The following is a 13,346-nucleotide window of genomic DNA, read 5'->3' as shown; positions in this document are numbered from 1 at the left end:
AGACCAAGACTGCAGATACATATGCCTCCAACTCCAAGTAGGGCCTTGTGGTTTCTGAACCTGAGATCTGGGGTTGGGACATGGAGCTGACTTTCTCTGATAGAATAGCTGCATTGAATGTCTAAAGATCCTGGACTGGACGTAATGGGAAGTTCAGATTCAAGTGTTCATTGATACTTGGGAAGATGCCCTTAGCTTGCCATAGAAAGACTGAGCATCAATGTGATGGGTGAGATGGAGCAGTCCAGTCTTGGTGAGGCTTGCCAGGTCTGACCAATTAATTCAGGCAGGAGATGCTTTGCTTGTTGTTCAAACTTGTCCTAAACAGCACATCGTTTTTGGGTCCTAGACATCTCTGAGCATCATGAAAAGGGCACAGGATTTAGATGGTTTTATTCCAGTCAGATCATATATAGATTGTAAAATCTTGGGCAAATTATTTAATTTCTTTATTTTTTTAAGTGTAAGTACCTTCCTATGGATTTATGTGAGAGCCATGGTTAGTTAGACATTTGGGGTTGTTGGGAGTACAACCAAGCAGGGAGACCACCTCTCCAACCCCTTTGAAATGAAATGTGTAGCTAGTCTCTTTGTCTAGGTTTTAGGGATGGGCCATGTGACAAATCAAACAGCCTAAGTCATTGTTGGGTTTGGATTCTTTGGGTTTTGGTGAGGACTCTAGCAGGGAGGGCTATCAGAACAGCTTGAGGAGTCTTGCAAAACACATCGACTCCCCCTGGACAGTGGGTCTGCAGGTGAATACATTATCTTTTGGCCTCATCCCAGTCCTCTAGAAGGGTACTACCTTGGCCTCCACATGCCTGATCTATATTCCTGATATTAGCATATTTTTATAACCAGTGGACTTCTATAGATCTGAGAGGCAGAAGACCTGAGGTCCAACCTGACCCTCAGCTGCCCTTTCATACCTGTCACAATGAGTGAACTCATTGTGGTAGGAGCTATCTCTGCTCCTTGCTGAGGTTCACTGAGAGTTTCTTGGGAAGGCAGCTCTTTGGCTTCTAGCTACTCTCCTTTTCTCCCTTTGCCTATGGCTTCGGGCTGCCCAGGCCACCCCTACTCGGCACCCTTCCTCAGTGCACTTTCCAGTTGTACTCCTGGGTTAGCAAGAGTTTATGATTTACCCTTGACATCTCAGAGACTACACTCCAGATTTTTCTGACTCTCCAGATGTGAGAATAAATTGAGAATAAGAGAATATTAGGCTAGCTCCATAGCCTAGTGTTTCAGGGATCTGCACTCATGGGGGAATCAAATGGTTGATTGCAATTCGAATCCTGGACTTCATAGCTTGAAAAACAAACTGGGAACATGTGCCCCAAATCCTGCCAGGATGGAAAAATGGAGAAGGGATTGTGGTGTGATCACGACCCATTAGTAAGTGCTTCCTCCCTTCCCATCTCTCTCTGGTGAGCACATGTGTCCTCTGGCAATTAAAAAAAAAAAAGTAATGGTAAAAAAAGAATATTTGTACAAGTTTTTAGTTTCCTCTTAATTCTCATTTTACTGAGAATCCAACGTTTATGCTTACCCTCACAGTGCTCATTAATGACAGTTAACTGCCTTTCCAACTTTCCGTGAAGTTTTATCTCTCACTTGATGGCAATTTTTTACACAGAAACAAATTTTGAAAAAGTTTTTTCCAGAGTTACTTTGTATGAGTCTTCAGTGAGTGAAAAACAATGAAATTGAGTTCTGCTGTGATGCAAGTCAGTTGTCTGGGTGTCTTTTACCAGGGTCTTGGACACACTAGCTTTAAATTGGTACCTTAACACAATTACTAATTGCTACATTCTTTAGACGTTTGGAATTGCTTCAAATTAGGAGTTTGAAATGAAAACAAAACTGAGACAGTTACATGTAAGGGCTTATTGTTCCTTTTCCCCCCATTTAAACACTTCTGCTAGGTGCTAGAAAAACAATCTGATTGTACCAATCCAAGCTAATTCACCCCAGGGTGTTTTCTCATTAATCCAAATAAATTTCAGTTTGGTAAATTATATTTTTGAATGTAAATGAGGTTTACTTGTTTATTTTATGTTTTTATTTGAGGGGATATTTTTATTCTACGTTTGCATCCTTTGTGTACTCTACGCTATGAGTTTTTAAAAGATGATAATGATCATTCAGAAAAAACATGCCTACTAGACACTAAAAGGAAGAAAAGTGAAGGGAATTATTTGAATGTAAATTTAAAGCATTTACAAGATTTTTATTAACATTTAAATTAGCACTTATTAATAATACATAATAAGAACTATATGAATTTATAAGAGGATAGAATATAAATCTTTTTTTTTTTTTTTTTTTTTTAACTAGTGTGTTAGGTCCTGGAGAATACAATGGTGAGTGAAAAAGATATCAATTCTTTCTCTTTAAATCTCTAGATCTTTCACCTTTCTCACCATTCATACCAAGTACAGTATATCACACAGCTCAATGATGATTATGTAGAGCTTTGTACTGGTATTAAGTTAACCTTGCTTTAAACCAGTGGTGCTAATTTGGGGTGACTTTGCAAGCCAGGGGACATTTGCTAATGTCTGGAGAACCAAGCAGATGTTACTGGTATCTAGTCAGTCTAGTAAGGACTCTATGAAACAGAAATCCCCGGAAAAGAATTATTTGCACCAAAATGTCAATAGGAATGAGATGGAGAAACTTTGCTATAAATAATGGATTTTCCACTTTTGAGAACTAATATACAATGAGAAATGTATGGTTTGAGTGCTTTGAGTTTGGGCACCCAGTAGAGGCAGAAACATTTGAGACTGCACTCTGTCTTCTCCGTAAATATAGCTCCAAGCTCTTAATATGAGGAACTTTGAAAAATTAATAGAGAAGTAGAATTAAAGTATGCGTTTATTTTGGTGCAGAAAATTTTAGAATCATACGTACATATTTTTTTCATAATATATATTTTCTTTTAACCCTTTGAAGATCCCTTGTACTATCCTGTCTTTGTAGATGAGTGTCATGGTCATTTGCTGGAATTTTAAGAAAAGTGAAACAAATCCATCCTGAATCTGCCACTGACAAGCTGTGTAACTTTGGGTAGGTCATTTAAACTCTCCAGACCTTAATTTTCTCAAATAAAATGTAGAATTTGCACTACCTGATCCTTAAGGTATTGTCCAGTATTCATCCTGCCTATCCTCTAGGTGGTTATAGTCCACGTTCTCTAGTCCTCTGACCCTTCACTTCAGTGTGGCTCTCTCCTCTTTGTTTTTCTATTAACTGATCAATTTCTGAGCCCATTTTTCATAAAATAAAATCCAATTTCTAAGGGCCTAAAGTTTTAGATAGCTCTTGGTAAATTAGAGCTCAATATACACTTTATAGTTAAACTTCAAATAGCGACCTGGGTCCTCCTTGGTACTAAACATATTGAGAAAGTCTCCATGGTGGAAAGCAGTGGGAAAAGAATACCTTAGCAATTGAAGACATATGTGGATATGGCAGTTTTACCTTCCTGGCTATATCAAAGAGACATACTCATGAAGTATATTCAAGGGTAAACTGCCAATATCAGCAGTTTATCCAGATACATTGAAAGGGCTGGAGTCAGAAGTAAAGTTTGCATTTTGGGAAGGAGAGGTTGTACCTTCTCAGTTCTGGTTAGAGCTATGTCTAAATAAGTATGTTAAGAAATCAGGACTCAGTAATAAAGACTGTCTAAATAAGTTCAATAACCATCTCTGATTTAAATCCAAGTATCAAGGCTGAAAACAGTTGATTGAAATTGGTTCTTTCAGTTAAGGATAAAAATGGGTGAAACAGAAACATCCTTATGAGAAATTAAAAGCCACCTCATTTACAACTGGCCACTGGAGAAATTAATAAAGACCGAGCTCCAAAAAGCAACCAATTACTAACCTTGCCCACAGAAATTTGTTCTATTGTAGATTTGCTAATGGTTGGTTAACCCTGGTGCTTGAATAATGATCAAAAGTGGACAGAGAAGTACTGAGCTATGAAACTAGAAGAGAGGAGGCCTTGGAATGTAGTGAATTAGGCCTGTTTCCATTGACCACTGTCCCCCCAGAGCTCATTCTACTGCCCATCAGATTATTCTGGGCAAGCCTCCCCCAGTTTGGCCCATTCTGGAGAACTCTAAGGCAGCGCTGGCACTTGGAAACACCAGTTTTATGAATGTCTCAGTTACGATTTCTGGTCTTAATTAGGGGATTGGAGAAGTGATGTGTGTTTTCTAAGATTAGCTTTTACACCAGCTACTGTAACTGGCTAGGCTTGAGCTCTTTACAGAAACAGCCTGGCAGCTGGAAAGAAATGACTTTATGCGATGGGGCAAAAGAGTCATCTGAGTGTTTGGGGAAGACTTTTACAGAAAGCATTTTTCCTTTGTGGTTTATGTGCAGTGGTTAAAGATTTTGACTTGGAAATGAAAAAAAGGTAAGTAAATGATAACAGTGGATCAGTTATAGTTTTAAAAGTTTGCAAGTTAATGATTTCATGATCCAGTCTGAAAACTGTTCCAGCATAGAATTTGTTACAACCAGATGTTTCCTTCACCCAGTATATATTATTGAGCACCTGTGGCTGTCCCAGTGTTCTACAGAGAGGATAGGTGGTGAACCACTCAATACAGTTCCTGCCCTAATATGGTGCAGTTAGTCTTTGCCCAGTTGTCTTTACCTCTTTTAATTTATTGCTATTTTATTTGTTTTAGCACTTACTTATCCATTACCACCGTAGTGCTTTGTAACAAACCACCCGGAAACGCAGTGGCTGAACGCAATTAAGTCTTTGATTCTTAGGATGGCAGTTTAGGCAGCCCTGTCTCAACAATTCTTCAGATCTTGGTTGGGCTTATTTATGTGTCTGAAAGTCACAGGATTGGCTGAACTAGGAAGGACTCAGCTGGAAAGTTCTTCTGGCTTCAACTGAGTTTATTCTCGAACATGCCTAAAAGTTGATTGGCTATTGGCTAGGGCAGCTGGAGTCATTGGGCTGTATTTCTCATCCTTCAGTGGGCTAGTCTGGGCATGTTCACCAAGCCATAATAGAACAAAAGCAAAAGTAGAAATGTTACAGTGCTTATTTTTAAGCTGTTATTGTGTCAAATCTGCCCATTGGTCAAAGCAAGTCACAAACTGAGAGTGAAGGAGTGGGAAAAATAGTTTCTACCTTTTGATAGAACTGCCAAGTCAATAGTACAAAGGCTGAGGGTCCAGAGAAAGATGAAGGATTGGAGCCATTAGTGTAATTTGTATAGCTTAGTGCTTATTTTTTTTTAAAGTATTTATATTCTTTCATGAGTATGAGAGACACAGGGAGAGAGACACACAGACAGACAGAGAAATAAAATCTTTAATCTGTCTTTACACTGAACTCCACCTGCCAGCCCTAACCTACCCTGGATCAGGGGCATGCCTGTACCTGGTGTACTCAGGGAGGTCTCCACATTGTGAACCTGGAAACTTCCCATATGGCTCAGACAGTGCTAAATTTTACCACTGAGCTATCATCCAACCCTGATCATAGTGCCTGTGGATGATATGGTGGGCATTTTCTTTTTATTAGTAGAAAATTATTATCTATGTTTATTTGAATATGTTTTAATTCAATTTAACACTAAATATTAGACAAACAAATTAGCTAATGAAGAAAAAAAGGTGCATGAAAGAAAAAGAATAAGCTTTAGAAAATTTTGGGATACTCATTTAACTTACTAGCTTAGGGGAAGATAATTTGTTCTGGAAAGGGTAAGGGAGGGAGATAAGGGTAGAAAGTTAGGTTGTAAACAGATTGCAAAGGACCTTGACTTCCAAGCAAAGGAATCTGGACCATTTTCCTTCAATGTGAGTAATAGAGAAATATTAAAAATAAACTGAAAACGGAATGAAAGTTGCAAATGATATTGGAGTTAAATAAAGTAAAAGTCCTTTGAAAAGAAAAATTCTTATTTAACTGCTTTCCTGTTTCCTGCTTTTATGGAAACACAAAAGCCAATGAATGAATGGAAATACTTTAGTGTGGGAGTTCAGTTGACTCAAGGATAGTTTAGATGAAACAAAGATCCCAGTTCAACCTTCTGGTGAGTTTGATATCTTTGCTATTTTCTGTATCTTTTGAATTCCTGGTGTTTCTTTGCAAGAAGAATCAGGTGAGCAAGTATGGATAAGATGGACTGGTGTTCATTTCTACCAACTGCTAGAAAAAGACTACTAAATACATATTTTACCACTAGCACCAGGAAGATGGATGCTATAATTTGGATGTCCCTCCAAAATTCATGCATTGGGATTCTGTTCAATTGTAAACATGTTAAATGAAAACTTTAGGGTATCCCAGGGTAGAATCTTTGAGTGTAATAAAATTATAAGGACGAGACCTCTATGATTGAGTTCTGGTGAGTTTGTAAGAGGGGAAAGGAAACCAGAACAGGCAGAAACTAATGGACAGATGCTCTGCTCTAGATCCTGTCCTCTACCATGTTGTAGCCTCACCAGAAGCTGATCCCAGAACCTTGGATCTCCAAACCATGCAATTACTAAACCTTTATTCTTTTTTTTTTTTTTGAGAGGTTTTTGCTATAGGGCGCATGTGCTCGCCAGACAGACAGACAGAGACATAGAGACAGAAAGTGAGAAATCACCCCCCCAGGGGGGATGGTCACGCCGCAATCCCTTCTCCTCCATTCTCGGGATCTTGGGCACACATGCACACGCACCCGGCGTGAGTTTTAAGCCACCGGGTCCAGGACACGAACCGCGGTCGACTACATGAGAGTCCAGCGACATAGCCATTACGCTAACTGCTGGTTCCCTAAACCTTTATTCTTAGGAATCATGCAGATTTAGATATTTCTGTGGTAACACAATAGTGAAGTAATTCAGAAATTGGCATAGTTGAGCAAGATTCTGTTGCTACAGATACCTGATATCTTGAAGTGGCCTTGGAACTGAGTAATGGGCAGAATTTAGGTGAAGGCTAAAAAAAGCCTGGAAGAACAGTTTATAAATTAACTAGAATGTTTTAGAGATTGGTTAAAAGGTGCTTACCTGAATACTAATAGAAATATGGACAGTAAAGACTGTCCTGAAGAGGTTTCATAAGAAAATGAGGAATATCTCATTGGAAATTGGAGAATGGGCCACCTGCATTACAACATAGCAAAGAGTCTGGCTGCAAAGTGCTCATGTCCTTAAGCTTTGCTGATTGTTGAATTTAAGAGTGATGAGTATCTGGCAAATGTGATTTCAAAGCAACCTCTCTGCTCAATATTCTGTCCTTCAACATTTTGTCATGCCTTTAGACCTTCCATGTGGTCTGAATTGTGAGTCAAATAAACCTTTATTCTCTTGAGTGATGAAGATCTAGCAAATGAGATTATAAAGCAAGATATAGAAGGAGCTGCTTGAGTACTTTTAGTAGTGCACCATGAAATAAAAGAGAAAAATGATCACTTAAAGATAGAAATATAATGAAAAAGGATGGGGCCAGCAGGTGGCGTGGTGGCTGAGGTGCTGGACTCCCACATGACTGACTGTGTTTTGAGTCTTGGACCTGTCAGCTTGCCTTCTCCAGCTTTCTCTCATCAAATTATAAATAAATAGGGACCAGCAGTTGGCATAATGGCTATGTCACTGGGCTCCCATGTAGTTGACCATGGTCCGAATCCTGGGCCCAGTGGATTAAACTCATGCTGGGCACGTGTGCATATGCATGCCCAAGATCCTGAGAGGAGACTGGAGGAGAATGGATTGCAGTGTGGCCATCCCCCCAGGGGTTGATTTCTTGCTTTCTGTCTCTCTGTCTTTCTGGCAAGTGCATGTGCCCTATAGCAAAAACCTCTCAAAAAATTATATATATATATATATATGGAAAGAAATATAATGAAAAGGGAAGCAAAGTAGTAGAAAAACTTGAAAAATTTACTGGTTGACTATGTGGTAAAAAAGGAAGGAGCATTTTCCAGGACAGGAAATTAAAGGTGTAGGCCAGAGACCACCTATTAAAAGGATTAAAAGGGCTAGAAAAGGATCCAGGTGATAATTGTGAAGAAAATTGGAGAAAAGCTCCAAGGGCACTGCCTCTTCTATCACAAGCCCAGAGGACTAGGGCAAGATAGCTCTGTGGGGCCTAGGGCAGGTTTATTGCTCTTTTCTGCCTCACCTCAGGGTCTTTGCTCTCTTTTATTACAGCAAAGTACTCAACCCCAGCTATGTTTCAAGTAGCACCAGTTGGAGCTTGACTGCTGCTCTACCTGCTGCTCCCAAACTCATAAGTGGCAGGTGTTGGCCTGTATGTGAAGGTAATTCTACAGATTAATCGAATTTAAGAGAGCAGGCATACAGAAAGCAAGAGCTGTAGAGACATGGAGACCTCCACCCAAATTTCGAAGAACGTCTTCAAGACATCTAGGCAAAGGTGGTCTGAAGGTGGAGCTATCTCAGAAAGCGTCCACTTCTACAAAGCCAAATGGAAGTGTGAAGTAAGATTTGCTACAGAGATTCCCCATTAGAACAAAGCCTAGTGGAATCGTAAGGGTGGGACTGCCCTTGAGACCTCAGAACTGTGGGTCTATTAGCACTCAGCACCAGTCCAGCACTACAGATATGATACTCGAAGAGAGCTGAAGCATGGGCTGAATCCAGCAGGGCCAGGGGACAAGGCTGCCTGAATCTTTAGAGCCTAATTTTTTAGTGTGTCCAGCATGTAGCACATTGAGTTTCAAGACTGAATTTCTGCCCGCTTGGGTTTCAGAGTTGCTTAGATTCTGTTATTCTTTTCCTCTTTTAAAATGGATATTTCTACTCCATACCTGTCCTGCCACTGTATTTTGGAAATATGTAATTTGTTTTGAATTCACAGGCTTATGGCTTGAAATCATTTGCCTGAGTCCCAGTCTGAGACTTTGGACTTGGACTTTTGAATTAGTACTAGAACTAGTCAAGACTTTTGGGGCTACTGGGATAATTTTGTGTATAAGAAGTACATGAATTTCGGGGACCAGGGGCTGAATGCTATAGTTCGGATGTGAAAACTTATTTCCTTCATGGTGTGTCAGGGTGGGGGTCTTTAGATGTGATAAAGTCATTAGAATAGAGACCCTCTAGTTGAATTCTGGTGAGTTTATAAAAGGTGAAAGCAGACCAGAATAGGTAGAAACTTATGGAGAGTCACTCTGTTCAAGATCCTGCTGTTTGTCTGCTATTTTGCAATGCTTTTGGACCTTCCATATGACAAGAATCATGAGTCAAATAATCCTCAGTTCTCTTAAATTTATCTAGTCTCATATGTGTCTGTTGAAAATGCAAACATAGGCTAAGACAATGGATATGTCTTTATTTTTGTATCTATGTCTACTTCTAAGCTATACCTCTACCAAGTAAATGAAGCTATGACTGACTACTTATTCGCATGTTTGTATTTCATGCAAGTTGCTTTTCAGGGTTTAAGTTCGTGCACAACCAAACCTTATGGAGTTGATACTTGTAGTTGAGACAAAACTTTTTTTTTTTGAGACTGACAAACCAATGAAATTAATTGCAATGGAGCTGTTCTCAATGTGGGCTTTACATTAGAATCCCTTAGAGAGCTTTAAAGAAACCTAATGCTTACTATCTCTAAGGGTGAGGCCCAAGCATCAGAATTTAAAGAAATTCCCAAGTGAAAAACAACAGAATAATAAGAGAGAAAAATTAAAAAAAAAAAGAAAGAAAAGAAAAAGCAAACCAAAGAAGTTTCAAAGTGATTCCGAAATGGAGCCAAGGTTAAGGACCACTGCAATGAGTCTATAAACAGAATCTCAGTTTGTGAACATCTCTGATATGGGCATTTTCTTTGTGGGCTTTTCACTTTCACAATGTGTTCCTTGCTGATTCCTCATCACTGAAAGAACCACTGTTAATCTTCACTGTAGCTGTGGTTTTCCTAGGAAGCCGCTGCAAGCAAAACAAATTCCCTGCAACTGTGCTGCATTGTCTTTCTTTGGTTTCTGCCCACCTTGTGGCTTTCCTTTTAGCCTCCACTCATTTATTACCCATGCGTGAAGCTGTGGTACAGATAATGCCCTGGTTCCTCGAGAGGTCAGTACACTGGATGTTGTGACTGTACTGAAGAGCTTGTGCCGGGGTCTTTCGGATTCAGAATTATAGTGAAGCCCAACTTTCTAGAATGTTGTGAAGAATAAACAGGATAATGCAGATGTAACCAGCATATTGAATGAGCTAGAGTAAGTTGGAAGAATTCAGTTTTTCTTTACTATTGCTTTTCAAAGAGGTTTTTTTTTGTTTTCCTTTCCCTGTCCCTGACAAAAGTCATATGAGGTGATCTTCAAAAAGTTCATAAAAATGTGTATTGTGAAAAAATTACATGGATTTAAAAAAAACTTTTGTACCAAAATAAACTTGTATTTTAATTCCATTTTCCCACAACCTTTTTATTTTATTTCAAGCTCTTTTATACATTCAATTATTTTATTTAGCTTGTAAAGTGAATATTCCATCATGTGTGCTTTTTTCCCCAGTCTAGTTGATAATACTATAAAGTTATTTTCAACAGTTAATACCCCATTTCTTTGTCCTAATAATGCTATGCCTCTCTATTTTTCTTCTCAATGTTCTTCCTCAGACTCTATTCCTTCACCCATCCTCTTCCCACCCTATATCTGGTATTCAACATTATTTACTGGGTTTCTATATCCTTTAGTCATCCAGTTTCGGTCATAGAGTGGGGACACTCGGTTTATATTAAGTGAAGACATACAATGTCTCTCCTTCTTAGCCTGGCTTAAGCCTGGCTTACTTCACTCAGCAGTAAATCTTCCATATTCCTCCGCTTTCTGTGAAAAGGCAAGGACTTGTTTTTTTATGGCTGAGTAGTATTCCAAAGAGTATACATGCCACAGTTTTTTAATCCATTCATCTGTTTGTGGGCATTTGGGTTGGTTCCATGTCTTAGCGATTGTGAATAATGCTGCAATAAATATCTATGTGCAAGCGCTTTTCTGATTAAGAATTCTTCTGTCCTTTGGGTAGATGCCAAGGAGTGGGATTGCTGGGTCATATGGAAGTTCTATTTGTATATTTTTGAGGAATCTCCAAATTGTTCTTCACAGTGGCTGGACCAATTTACATTCCCACCAGCAGTGTAGGCGAGTTTCCCTATTTGTCTATTTTTGAGATTATTGACTGTGCTTGGGGGACTTATTTAGGAAGTCTTTGCCTACCCCAGTATCTCCCAGAGTTTCCTCAGTGTTTTCCAGGAGCAGTTTTATAGTTTGAGGTCTTACATTTACATCTTTGATCCACCTTGAGTTGATTTTTGTCAGTGGTGAGAGATTCATCTTTCTGTAGGTGGATATCCAGTTTTCCCAGCACCATTTGCTGAAGAGGTTTTCCTTTTCCCACTGGATTAACTGGTACCCTTTGTCAAAAATCAGTTGACTGTATGATTGGGAATTTATTTCTGGGGACTTTATTCTGTTCCATTGGTCCACCTGTCTATCTGTGCCAGTATAATGCTGTTTTGATTACCACAACTTTGTAGTATATTTTTGGGTCTGGGAGTGAGATGGCACCCACTCCACTCTTCTTGTGCAGGATTGCTTTGGCAGTACAAGGTCTTTTTTGATTCCAGACAAATTTTATGATCGTCTTTTCTAGATTTGTGAAGAATGTGTCTGGTACTTTGATTGAGACTGCATTAAATATGTAGATTAATTTGGGTGGAATTGCCGTTTTGATTATATTAATTCTTTCAATCAAAGAACATGGGATGTCCTTCCACTTTTTTGTGTCATTTTCAATTTCTTTTTTTAGCTTCTCGTAGTTTTCCTTGTGGAGGTCTTTAACTTCTTTGGCTAGATTTATTCCTAAGTATCTTATATTTTTTGAGGCTACGGTGAATGGAATTACTTTTTTCAGTTCTGTTTCAGTTGCCTGTTGTTTGTATATAAAAATGCTATAGATTTCTGTACCCACAAACTTTTAAAAAATTTATTTATCTGTTTATTTTTCTAATCATTTATTTTTACATTTCCCCACAAGTATTTACTTTACATATCAAAAAATTTTTGCTCAAATTCTATAGTTCTTGCCAGTCAATAAATAACTTCTAAAATTCTAAAAATCTGAATTTTAAAGATAATGTTCAAAATATTTGTTACAATTTTGTAACTCTATAACAAAGACAGTATGGCTTTAAATATTTTTAAGAAAATATTTATATGTCAACTATCAAACTATTGAAAGGCAAACACTCAGCATACAATTCACACATAAACCTTCTCAATTCAGCCAGCATGTTCTGATTGTATATTCTGATTGTATATTCAAAATATACCAAAGATCAGTCTCTTTTTCTTCCTTCAAGGTCTTCTTCAAAATAATCCTCTGATTGTGGCTGCTCTTTTGCAATCTCTACTGACTACAGTGCTGGACTGGAAAAGTCCAGGTTATTTTATGCCACGAATTCTTTCATATAACTTCTCTAATCCTCTCTACCAGGCAGAAATATTTATGGTGCCAGGCCCTCTTTCCAAGAGCTTCTGTTAGCTTACTTGAGATCTACCTTAGTTCCATAGTTGGTTTAATCTTGAGATATAACATTCTAGTCAAAGCCATGTCCAACAACAAGTATTTCCAACTTCTGATGCAAGGCAACAGGTATTACTGAACTTATGCAAATAACCATTCTGCCACAAAATAAGAATAGTCCCAAATATTTTCCTATCCTTAGAGGGGTCATGAAGGGGGAAAAGTTTATGTTTCCATTTAAAGAAACAAATAAGAAAATCGTTTTAACAAATTGCTGAACCTATCAACAACTCAAAAGAAAGCAAAATCCTTAAAGTGGGAAAACAAACCATAATAAAGAAAAAGACAGTAATGTTTTACTCAAAAGTCATGAAATTCTATTTCACCAGTTTGGTCTTATGTAGTTTATTTCTCTTCTGTTAGATTTGCAGCATCACTCTGGCCTGATCTTTCTGTTTAAATCCTGGAAGTTAACATTCAACATTATTATTGATATTTCTTGTTCTTAGCATCAAGTTGGTCATTTTCTTGGTTACTTTTGTTCTGTTATTTCTGTATGTGTGTCTTTAGTTTTTCTGGTAAAGCAGTCCTCTCAGAACTTCTTGAAGAGCTGGTCTGGTATTGGTAAATTCTTTCAGGTTTTGTATATCTGAGAATGTTTTTATCTTTTCTTCCCATATGAAGGATAATCTTGCCGGGTATAGAATTCTTGGTTGACATTGCTTTTTTTTTTTTTTTTTTAAGAGGTTTTTGCTATAGGGCGCGTGCGCTCACCAGACAGACAGAGAGACAGAAAGCGAGAAATCACCCCCCAGGGGG

Source organism: Tupaia chinensis, unplaced genomic scaffold (assembly GCF_000334495.1).
Source record: "Tupaia chinensis unplaced genomic scaffold, TupChi_1.0 Scaffold000489_1, whole genome shotgun sequence".
NCBI classification, from domain to species: domain Eukaryota; kingdom Metazoa; phylum Chordata; class Mammalia; order Scandentia; family Tupaiidae; genus Tupaia; species Tupaia belangeri.
This window is presented reverse-complemented; position numbering follows the sequence as displayed.